This window comes from Atractosteus spatula, unplaced genomic scaffold (genome assembly GCF_055471065.1).
Source record: "Atractosteus spatula isolate fAtrSpa1 unplaced genomic scaffold, fAtrSpa1.hap1 Scaffold_52, whole genome shotgun sequence".
Lineage (NCBI taxonomy): Eukaryota > Metazoa > Chordata > Actinopteri > Semionotiformes > Lepisosteidae > Atractosteus > Atractosteus spatula.
This window is the reverse complement of record NW_028296882.1, coordinates 189,126-201,726: the sequence shown is the minus strand read 5'-3', so window position 1 is coordinate 201,726 and position 12,601 is coordinate 189,126. Positions and strand designations below refer to the sequence as shown.

General features: G+C 40.4%; 1 long non-coding RNA gene across 1 annotated transcript; it reads right to left on the bottom strand.

Moving 5' to 3' along the window:
* Nucleotides 1-5,130: 5,130 nt before the first annotated feature.
* On the bottom strand, nucleotides 5,131-7,038 carry LOC148806334 (uncharacterized). The gene is made up of 2 exons (XR_016089631.1): nucleotides 6,528-7,038; nucleotides 5,131-5,656 (listed from the first exon to the last, which is right to left on the bottom strand). It is a non-coding gene; the product is annotated as an uncharacterized LOC148806334 (long non-coding RNA).
* Between the last annotated feature and the right edge of the window lie 5,563 nt (nucleotides 7,039-12,601).

Here is a 12,601-nt window from a genome sequence, read left to right as displayed (position 1 = left end):
GCCTTTACTTTGTCGTTTTTATGACATTTTTTTGACCAAGCACGAATATTCTTTTGTCCATATCTTCACAATGGAAGCACAGAACGCCTTCAAACCAAATGCATTTTAAAGACCACGACTTGTGGATATTTCCACAGCCTCTACATCAAACTATCAGTGAGCTAATTATCTTTTTTTAAACCTCCGCATCGATGCGTAATTACGCACTAACGCACTAACTGGAAACCGGTTGACCGCTGTGTTCACACGTTCACAACGCGAGAAATACTGTTCAATACAGCTTCGTGCGAATAACCCGTATATGACCATAGGAAGCAGAACAGCGCAGTTTCCAATTACCCAGACATAAGCACGGGAATAAAGCTTTGTTTGATTTCTGAAACCCTTCCTTTACGTCCTGTTTTCATTCAGGTAAGGGTCAACTATATTGACAATACTACTAACAGCAGGAAGATTAAAATATTCTTTACTCAGCAGCTTATTAAAAACAGCTCCCATGATGTTCAGACTGACTTTTTACACAGAACACTGACACAGATTTGTGTTTTGAATCTCTTTTTCTCGTGCTTTTATTTAATGTGGCACAATGCAGTGGGATAGGGGTATTCTGTTCACAAACCAATAGCATATAAACCACAGCACCCACAATGCTGCATGTAAGTGTTTTGCACACTAAGCAGGTCCTCTGACATTTCCCAGCTTTGTTTTGGGTTGTGGAACCTTTATTTTTTTATGATTTTTTAAGATAACACTACAGGTAACACACTGGGATAGGTGGGTCTTCTTCATGACTCAATAGCATTTCAGGCACAACAGCCACACTGCTGAAACCAAGTGTTTTACACACCAGACCGCCCCCCTAACCTTATACAACCTTGCTGTGGCTGTGGCCCCTTTCTTTATTTTTTAATGATTTTCTAAAGATAACACTACAGGTAATACACTGGGATAGGTGGGTAGTCTTCATGGCTCAATAGCATTTCAAATACAACAGCCACACTGCTGAAACCAAGTGTTTTACACACCAGACAGCCCCCCTAACCTTACACAACCTTGCTGTGGCTATGGCCCCTTTATTTATTTTTTTATGATTTTTTAAATATGGCACCATTAGACAGGCGCAACTTCTACGCCTTCCCGGACTCCGACCCCTGCCAGTCCCTCGACTACGCCTTCGCCTGTCGATTCTGTGCCTACGCCTGTACTACGCCTTCCCGGACTCGGACCCCTGCCTGTTTACTCCGACTACGCCTGCGTCTCGCGCCAACCCTACCAAGGGCACCGCATTGGATCCCTATCCTCAGCAGTCAGCCCCTGCGTGACAGGTTCTGAATGTCTTGGTTACATCCGTTTGTGTGTATAGATGAAAAAGCTATTGAAGAGCACCCCCACACCCCACACCCATCTCGGTGGAAGTTGCCATGTTAAAAAAATCCTAAAAAGAGAATTAAAGTTTCACACAACGAAGCATGACTGTGAAAGGTCAGGAGGCCTGCCTAGTGAGCACAACACTTGATTACAGTCATAAAATCATAAAAAATAAAGAAATGTTCCACAACTCAAAGCAAGGTTCTATAAGGTTAGGGGAGCTGTCTGGTGTGTAAAACACCTGGTTGCAGCACTGTGGCTGTTGTGCTTGAACAGCTATTGACTCATGAATAGCACCCCCCTATCCCCATGTACTGCCTGTCTAATAGTGCCATATTGAAAAAATCATAAAAAAATAAATAAATAAAGGGGCCACAGCCACAGCAAGGTTGTATAAGGTTAGGGGGGTGGTCTGGTGTGTAAAACACTTGGTTTCAGCAGTGTGGCTGTTGTATTTGAAATGTTATTGAGCCATGAAGACGACCCACCTATCCCAGTGTATTACCTGTAGTGTTATCTTCACAAAATCATTAAAAAAGAAAGAAAGGGGCCACAGCCACAGCAAGGTTGTATGAGGTTAGGGGGGCTGTCTGGTGTGTAAAACACTTGGTTTCAGCAGTGTGGCTGTTGTGCCTGAAATGCTATTGAGCCATGAAGAAGACCCACCTATCCCAGTGTGTTACCTGTAGTGTTATCTTCACAAATCATTTAAAAATAAATAAAGTGGCCACAGCCACAGCAAGGTTGTATAGGGTTAGGGGGGCTGTCTGGTGTGTAAAACACTTGGTTTCAGCAGTGTGGCTGTTGTGCCTGAAATACTATTGAGTCATGAAGAAGACCCACCTATCCCAGTGTGTTACCTGTAGTGTTATCTTAAAAAATCATAAAAAAATAAAGGTTCCACAACCCAAAACAAAGCTGGGAAAAGTCAGAGGACCTGCTTAGTGTGCAAAACACTTACTTGCAGCATTGTGGGTGCTGTGGTTTAAATGCTATTGGTTTGTGAACAGAATACCCCTATCCCAGTGCATTGTGCCACATTAAATAAAAGCACGACAAAAAGAGATTCAGAACACAAAGCTGAGTCAGTGTTCTGTGTAAAAAGTCGGTTTGAACATCATGGGAGCTGTTTTTAATAAGCTGCTGAGTAAAGAATATTTTAATCTTCCTGCTGCCAGTAGTATTGTGAATATAGTTGACCCTTACCTGAATGAAAACAGGACGTAAAGGAAGGGTTTCAGAAATCAAACAAAGCTTTATTCCCGTGCTTACAGTCTGGGTAATTGGAGACTGCGCTGTTCTGCTTCCTATGGTCATATACGGGTTTTTCGCACGAAACCGTATTGAACAGTATTTCTCGCGTTGTGAACTTGTGAACACAGCGGTCCCCCGGGTTCTAGTTAGTGCGTAATTATGCATCGATGAAAAACCGGAGGTTTAAAAAAAGATAATTAGCTCACTGATAGTTTGATGTAGAGGCTGTGGAAATATCCACAAGTCGTGGTCTTTAAAATGCGTTTGGTTTGAAGGCGTTCTGTGCTTCCATTGTGAAGATATGGACAAAAGAATATTCGTGCTTGGTCAAAAAAATGTCATAAAAACGACAAAGTAAAGGCTGAGAAAGCATTCACAATTTATTTTATACACAAAGGAAGTATTCTCGCAACTCTTAAGAGGTTTCGTGTAAACGCTACAGGTGTGCCAAAATCGTTTTCGAACTTCAAGCTAACTTTACCCGGTCCTAATTCGTCCGACTCCGAGCTGCACCCCGACTGGTTGGCCAGGAGCCAGACGACGCCTGTTGAACGCCGCAGCCGCTAGCTGGTCTTGGTGCCCGTGCTGGGAAATACGAATCCATATCCATATTCAATTGTTACCTCAACACAAGTTGGTATCAATTCAATTCATATAAGTAATGTATTTACTTTTGAGTAGCTAATGTAGACTGATTAACGATAGTATAGCCGAACGGTATACTAAAGTATATTTTGTGTATCTCTTTGTGTTTTGCATCTCTTCCTTATTATATACCTTGCACTTTGATAGCCCTCACAGTAAGATCTGCCAGCTGTATCCAGGCAGATTGTTATGTTTTATGCACAGGTTATGTATTAATAAATGTATCTCGTTGATTGAATCCGTGTGTGTGTGCGTCGCTGATCGATTGATTTTCTAAAAGCCGTAACGAACCACCTCGTGATTGCTGCTACAATTAATAAATTGTCCCAGTAAATTCACAAAACCCCTACATTTATTGGTGCCCCGTGTGAGGATGGTTCAGATTGAAATGAGAATCAGTCAAATCGTGCAGCTCGCACCCGGTTTCAGTAGCAGGAAGCTACATTAGGCGACGCTGGCTTGGCAGCACCTTTCAAAATAAAAGTCCCCTAAAACCTGCCTCATAAAAAATAACCCTGGACCAATTAATGTCACATTTATAGCACAACAACAATTTGTACATCCTCAAAACTAGGTGGAATATGATAAATAGACCCTCAGGTAGGAAATTGCCGTTCTTCATTAATTTTTTACTTTCTTGCAATCTTATTGGTGTTTTTATATCACTTCCTCCTTGCAAATTGACACAGAGTTGTGCACTGCTAGACAGGAAGAAGTCTCATTCCTGACAAAAAAAAAATGTGCCTCTCCAAAAGTAGTTCAAATCTATTCTATAGACACACAGCTAATAGAAAATCACCATGGTTTTCTCAGATAAGCATCTCCGTCAAAACTGCTGGGGTTTATAGAGCACCTCCTATTCCCAGACTGGGACCGTGCAGTGATGGACAGGGAGTGGTCTCATTCCCCTCCCGACCAAACCAAAATTTGTGCCTCTTCAAAAATATGTCAAATCTATTCTACAGCCCCACAGCTAATAGAAAATCACCACTGTTTTGTCAGATAAATGTCTCCGTCAAAACTGCTGGGGTTTGTAGAGCACCTCCTATTCCCAGACTGGGACCGTGCAGCGATGGGCAGGGAGTGGTATCACTCCCCTCCCAGCCAAAAAAACATTGTGCCACTTCAAAAATACCTCAAATCTATTCTACAAACCCTCAGCTAATAAAAAATCACCTTGTTTTTGTCATGTAAGTGTCTCTGTCAAAATTGCTGGGGTTGATAAGACCACCTGCTGTTCCCAGACTGGGACCATGAAGTGATGGACAGGCAGTGGTCTCATTCCCCTCCCAACCAAACCAAAATTTGTCCCTCTCCAAAAGTGACTCAGATCTGTTCTACAGACCCCCAGCTAATAGTATATAACCATGGTTTTGCCAGATGAGCGTCCTTTGCCAACGTTGCTGGGGTTTATAGGGGCCTTTTAGCGGCCGATACGAGATTTTTCTCAAAGGGCATGTTATCGCAATGTGGGCATTGTTAACACTTCACCAGTGGATCATCCTTTCTGGTTTGAAATAAAGTGTCAATTTCACACTTTTTTCCTTACTGTCTATGGGATAATTGTTTGGGAGTGTAAATGTAAGACATATTATCAAACTTTGGTCTTCTGCTTTATTAACTTTATTGGAGTGTATTGAAACAGCCAAAATATTGAATAGACCTTCAATGGTGATGTGTCTTTCCTGGGAAGGTGGCTCTGCCACAGACATGGTATGGAGCCTTTATGATTTGATCCTGTAATGTGGAAACGATGGCTCTCATGTTACCCAAGTACCAGTTGATAATTGATTCCCCCCATGCATTCCGATAGACTGGGAAGTGAAGATGCCTTGCAGGTGTTCTGTATCAAAACACTACAGATTGTCTCTTAAATCAGATCAGCTTTTATTATTTTGAGTGTAGAACTACTCAGAAAGCATTCAAATGCTGCTTCAGCTATCTGGCCTATTATCCTTTGGACACACAAATTTTACACAGCACAGGGGAGAGGAAAAACCTCATTTAACTGCAAGAAAACCTCCGGGAGTTCACGGCTTGGGAGTCCAATTTTGGATCATAGATGTTTTGCGAGAAATTCTCTAATATTAGATTCTATGTCGATTTTACCTGGTTCAGCATCTACTGGTATTTTTGGAAATCTGAATAGCTTTAGATCCCAGAAGGGTCTTGAAAGTCTTGTGTATTGTTACAGGTAACGCTGTCCGTTTCTTTGTCACTGATTGCAAGCTATTCAAAGACTCTTTCAGTGCCTCTTTACTATGCAGTAGAGCTGATATGTAACTGTTCAGTGGCTCCAGGTTTTTTTGTGTTTCATGAGTATTGGCATTCTCAACCGTGAGTACATTGTTTGATCAACATATGTCTCTGTCTGATGCCTCCTTTCTTTCTAGAAAACAAACACAACATTAGTTTAGTCTATGCTATGTTTTGGCTGTGTTGTGATGCTTTAATTCTAAATTTCTGTCCAATGCATGAAAGTACCAGCCAATCGTTGCTTCCAGACCACTGTTTACTTACACTTTGAGCAATTCTGTGTCACTATGTTCTCTAGCAAAGACTTGTGTATGAGGGTTGATAAACTCATGAAAAAATCAGCTATCTGTGCAACCAAAAAATGACTGACTTATTCGTATTCGGTATGCAAGAAACTACAATTCTAGCAAACGTCTACATGGGAAGTAATAAAGGTACTGTTTACTTGGCCACAAACAACGCAGGACATAAGGGGAATTATTAAATCTGCTGGGTCAATTTCTCTCGTGAAATCTATTGAAGATATCACTTCGCATATCTCATCTAGCAGTGGCTTTGAAAAGCAGAGCAGGTTTGACCAAATTCAGTAAACAGTCAGGCATAATCTTAAAACCTTTAGAATAGAATTCCATGTTTCTTTTGGTCTGTATTGCATTCATATTAGCAACACACTACATGACAAAATTAAACCAGCACTTGTTTAGGGCTTTTTTTTTTAACTTGTTTTTTAGAATTTAATGATAGGTGGCTTGTGATCATTTGGATGACCATAAATTTTGCATTTATCATTTAGACTAAAAATGTTTGATTGTCTTGATGGGGGATTTTTGGAATGAATGCCTGAGATGTTGTGCAATTTTCTTTTCTTGTTCCATTCCTCCTCTTCCACAAGGGCAGGAGACTTACTTATTCTAGACAAATTCAGTCTTAATGATCGCAAAATTCCCTTTCATGTGCTTTGTAAAGGGTCCCTAACCTTTACACACATTCATTTTGAACTTTACCTCAGAAATTGATGTAGTCTGTCCATTTTTTGGTATTGCTGAAATCTGCCCATTAGTATGTCTGTCCATATTGGGGTTGACGACAGGAATTTTTTTTTTTCCAAAAAAGTTTTGAACCAAAATAGTCATTGGGCCCTTTGTTCTCCTGTCTGTTACGGATTCGGCCAGTGAAACCGAAACCAAGTAGTGAACCCACTTGCAGGAGCCGATAGAGACAAGTCGTGATCCAAATACCATAGCCGAAGGAGAGAGCCAAGAGTCCAGGGGAAGCCAGTGATCCAAACAGGGAGAGAGTAGCCAAAGCCAGACCGTAATCCAAAACCGTAGACGAAGGAGAGAGCCGAGAGTCCAGGGGAAGCCAGAGAACCAAACTAGGAGAAAGCAACCGAAGCCGAGCCGTAATCCAAAAGACGTAGTAAAAGGGGATAAACCAAAGTCGGAACCAGAACAGTACGAGGAGGTAGAAGGCGTAGCGCAACTAAGTAGCTCGAAAGGGAAACCAATACTGAGCGAGGGGGTAGGGAAAGACTAATGCTTAAATACCAGATGAGACGGAGGTGTGGTGGTGAAAGCATACACTGATAGGTGGACTAATGAACTAAGGCTACGCCTTCTTCTGCCTCTTTCGTTGCCGAGAGGCAGGGATTGTAACACTGTCTGTTTATATCTGCCATTGCCTTAATGTACATTTTATAAACATATACATACATTATACATTTTATAAACATCTTATAAACCCCAGCAACTTTAGTCATCACTTTGTTGAAGCTGGAGATACAGGACAACTGCCAACATTTCACTGATTACACTTTTCCTACTCCTTTGACATGATCAGAAAAATAGGATAAGTGTTGCAGCAGGCATACATGTCTGTCAACGGGGACAGCGCACCATCTTAGAGACCTGTAAGCAGTACTATCCTCATTGCATGGACATTTAAGCACTAAATATACTGGAGGTAAGGTTTAGAAGTGATTCTGTGATGCAACAGCTTGACTTAGAACCCGGTCTTTGATATGCTGAGCTCTGATGGCCTTCAGTGCACACCATACCAACATCCCATTAATGCGAGCTCTAAATCAATGTCACTCCTGCTGCAATGTTATTGCTACACACATGTATATGTATACACACCTGTATATGGAGAAACAGTGCTGTGGGTCTACCCTTGTGCTCCTGTGGGTTGATGTACTTCACAACACTATCTCTGGCCCGTCTGGCGATAAATGAACCAATAAATCACAGGAGCATATATATATCACTGTGTTGAAGCTGGAGATACAGGACAACTGCCAAGACTTCACTGATTATACTTTTTCTGCTCCTTTGACATGATCCAGAATTTGTCATTTCTTAAATCACCTGTAGGTCCTACTGCAGATCTGCAGCCAAAATGTAAGCTCTAATAACAAAACTGTAATTTTTGCAGCAAGCATAGGTATTTGTAAAAAAGCATAGTGCTCTGTCTCAGTGGCCTGTAAGCAATGCTTTGTTCATTGCATTATGCAACTGTCACGCCCAGTACACCTAGAGGGTGCTCTACTTCTGTCCTGTTCCTAGTTCCCTGTGATTATTCATGTCTTTCTGGTGTGTCTTGTTGTGTAGCCTATTTACTTCCTGTTTCTATTGTTTTTCAATGTTTTTTTTTGCTTATAAAACAAAATTAATTAAAATAAATTCTTTTGTTTTTATTTATCTTGTATCACAGAAGAGAAAAATCGTTGTAGCTCAAGCCCACAAAGTGTTTTAATGCAATACAGGAACTAAGGGAGATTATCATGGGAATATCAGTATTGGTTTCCTTATGAAAATGTATTCCTTTCATTTTGTTTCATTTTTTTAAAGAAAATTACATTACTATGATTTGAGAATTGAAATAAAACCCTACCCTCAAAGTAAGACATTACCAAAAATGACCACAAGGTGGAGATATTGTCCACGCATGTTAAGAATGGCAAAGCTGCGATAAAGTAAAAGGAATAGAAATGCATTGAATTTTAAAAAATACTGTGTTTATTTCTAAATGAAAAAGCAAACAGTAATGCTGTAGTGCGGTTTCACTGTTACCTTTGTGCTATTATGTGCTCTACAATGCAATAGCTGCTTATGTTTTGGCAGTATGAAACTCTGAAGCACTCTGGAGTATGGAGTATTGTGCCTGTTGAGACACGCCTGTGCATGTGTGCACTACTTATCATTGCATTGTGCATTAAGGAGTAAATATACTAAAAGTAATATTTTAAAATGTTTTTATTTCACTAATGTTAATTAAATAAATTCTTACATGTGTTTTAAAAAACAAATGTAATTAAAATAAATGTTTTTGTTTATCTTGTACCATAGCACATGAAAATTTTTGTAATTCAAGCCCACAAACTGTCCTAATGATGCAATACATGATCTAAGGAAGATTATCACGGTAATATCAACATTGTTTTCCTCATAAAAATGCATTCCTTTCATTTTGTTTCATTTTGTTAAATAAACTCACATTATGTACAGTAGAGGCCTTCAATTAAAAAAATAGCACTGCTAAATGCTCAATTCAAATAAAAAAAATAATCAAATAGATAATTGAAATAAAAATTTTCCCTCAAGACATTACTAACAAGGTGGAGATATTGTCCTTACAAGTTAGAAAAGGCAAAACAGAAAGGTAAAAGGAATACAAATGCATTGAATTTTAAAGAACTTTTTTTTTATTCTAAATGAAAAAGTGAAACAGTTATGCTGTAGTGTGGTTTCGCTGTTATCTTTGTGCTACGATATAATCTACTAAGCAAGAGCTGCTTATGTTTAGGCAGTATGGAACTCTGAAGCACTCTGTAGTATGGAACTCTATTCTGTTGAGATTGCCTGTGATTAATACCAGGGACAAATACCCACACATGACATAAAATATATCAATCACATAGTATTGAGGGCAGAGCCACAGGATCACTGCAAACACTTCACTAAATCCACTTTTCCTGCTCCTTTGACATGATCCAGAATTTGTCATTTCTTAAAAGACCTGTCGACCACACTTTAGACTTTACACTTTAGACAGAATATGCATATAATTGTTAGATCGAACAGAGAAGCGTGTTTTGATGAGTTGTGAACATTTCTGTCAAATTCTGAAAGTGGATGAATTTTTTAAAACACTATTCACTTTGGGGAGACAGAATATGGATAAAGTTTTTAGATTGAACAGAGAAGCGTGTTTTGTTGCCTCCAACAAAGGAGACACAATCCAGGGATTGTATGAAGCAGGCATTACCATTATTACGTTTGCATATGGAAGCCAAAGCCGATGAAGCCATGACTCTACTTATTGATACAAAAGGACATGTTTAAAAAAAATCACAAACAGATAACCGACCACAGATAACCCAGACAGTTTCAGTACAGTTCCATGCCATATATGGTGTAAAGCCAAGGCTGTGCCTTGGTACGTGATAAACTATAAGAATTGTAAGAATATTCTTTGGTTCCTTTAATTATTATTAAAGCAGACATTATTGACTTCTAGAATTTGTTAATCATGACTTAAGGAGATATCAGGAACTCTCAGTTCTGGTCAGGCTGCCCGAAGTTGACTCTGCTCTTCACGTTCCAGGCACGTAGCCAGCTCACACTTAAATTGCAGTTAGTCATTTTCCATTATTCTGGCAGGATAGTTAGTAAATGATGTAAGTACATTATTTACACAGTAAAAGCAAACTAGTGGAATAAATGTTTGATCCCTCAATAGTATGGGGGGGAAGGTTTGACCTTCTCTTCACTACAGGAAGTGGAGATGTTGTTGATGCTGTAGTACTTCTAGCTGTCTCCACAGGGGAGCCATTAATGTGCAGTGGGGAGTGATTAGGGCGGGCCTTCCTGCAGTTAATTATCATCTCTTTTGTCTTATCGACATTCAGAGACAGATTGTTGTTGAAGCACCAGTCCGCTAGCTGCTCCACCTCCTTTCTGTATGATGCCTCATCGTTGTTACTAATTAGGCCCACCACTTTCTTGTCATCAGCAAACTTGATGATGTAATTTGCAGTGTGCTTAGCAGTGCAGTCATGAGTCATCAGCGTGAACAGGAGTGGGCTGAGTACATAGGCCTTGGGGGTTCTGGTGTTCAGTATCGTGGTACTAGAGATCTTGTCTCCAATCCAATGCATGTCAAAGAAGAGACTAAGATCTTCCATTTAATGCCCATTAATGCCACAGTTCAGCTCAGCATCAGCCCTGCACTCCCTAAAATTGACAGAATTATGATGTTGGTGAAAGAAGAGCTATTTATTCGTATGCACACGGGAGAGCTGCTTGCAAAAGCTAGTCTTTCCGAAAGACGTTGCTCAGTGCTTTTTATACACAGTGACAGACAAACTTCCTACCTTTAACATACATTACCTAATCCCTAAAATGAACCATTAGTTTTTTAGTCAAGATCAGGTACAGAAAAACAACTCCTTATTAAGACTTTCGTTATTGCTTACATTCGCAAAACAAGACATTTGATTTCCCTTTTTACTACATTTAACACATGAGCTGTATTTTTCCACTGACCTGATGAAGCTGAAAGACAAGCAGTTTTTTTTAGCTTTTATAAATTTTATAACATTCCTTCAGTCCCTCCTCCCTCCTCAACACATATTTGTTTTCACACCACTATGTTCTAAACAATGAGACTAGCTAACAGAGCTAGTTACCTTTGTGCATACAGCTTTAAGACAGTGAATACATAAAATAAAAATGATTAGTAGTATTAGGCCAATAAAGAAATATTGTACCAGTGATCCTCCCCAGGCTCTAAACACAGACTGCAGCCACTTTCCCCCTCCCTATTCATCAGGATTATAGTTGTGATATTTTTGTCCTTCATCATGGATGCACTGTGCTAAGTCCGTGATGTGTTCAAAATTGTCTGGTATGTAAGTACTACATAGTCATTCTCACCTTAATAGAGGATGGCCTAAAACTGTGATTATAGTGGGGAGCATACGGTTAGTTCCATTCTAATACATTTGAGGTACATTCAGACAAAAAGCAGAACTATTTACCCATGCCAATAAAACTACTGTAAATGATCACCTCTATCAAAGGGGATCACTCCTGTGAGGATCTTGTATAGCAATAGGCCTGGTGTGTTCCCCACCCACGTAAACTCTACATCTTTTCCCAAGCATATTGTGACAGTGTCAGGGAACCTATAGGTAGAATAGGAGGATCCTTATGCGTGACTGGAATCCCACAGAACGCAGAGTAGCAAAGGGATGATCCGAAAGACGAAATCCAAAGGCTGGGTCGATAAGGGAGGCAGAGGGTCCGGTAACGAGAAATATGCAAAAACAATCCAAAAGTCAAAATCCAGGAGGCAAGGTCAATAAGGGAGGCTAAGGGTCCGGCAATGAAAGATATCCAAAACAATCCAAGGGTCGAAATCCAGAAGGTGAGGTCAAGAGGCGAAAGCAGAAGATTCCTAACAGGAGATCAGTCAAAAAGGTAGGAAACACGCACTGGAGAATACTACGAGAGGCTTCTCAATAATGAGCATGGGAAGGTGTGTGAGGGGAGTTTAAATACTGAAAGGAAAGGGGTGTGATTGGATGATTGGTTAGGGAGTGAGAATTTGAGGAATCTGATGCATGTGAGAATGTGATGGGTTCAATCAGGGATGAGATTGTGAAGCAGAGGTTCCGGGAATGTAACGTCGTTTGCGAGGGAGGGTGTGGAATGTGACAGGGACAGAACGGCGTTTCCGAGGTAGAGTGTGGGGCGTGACAGACAGCTTGTATCTCCTTTGAACACAACCCTCCCTCACTCCTGTAGCCTCCTTCCACCTGTTAGAAAACTTTATATTGCATCTTTTTGCTGTTATAGTCAATAAACGGGACAACTGTGCTCCTGTGTCCCCTTAATAGGGTAACCGTCACAACCGCCAGCCAGTGGAGATCAACCCACAAGAGAACTAACCAGTACCAGCAGCGGGTTAATAATAACAAGCGCCGCCGCACGTGTTAACCCATCAGCACACGCTCTACCATGCGCAGCGCTATTTAAACCATCCAAACCCGCTTCCCGCTGCTCGGTATTGAGTC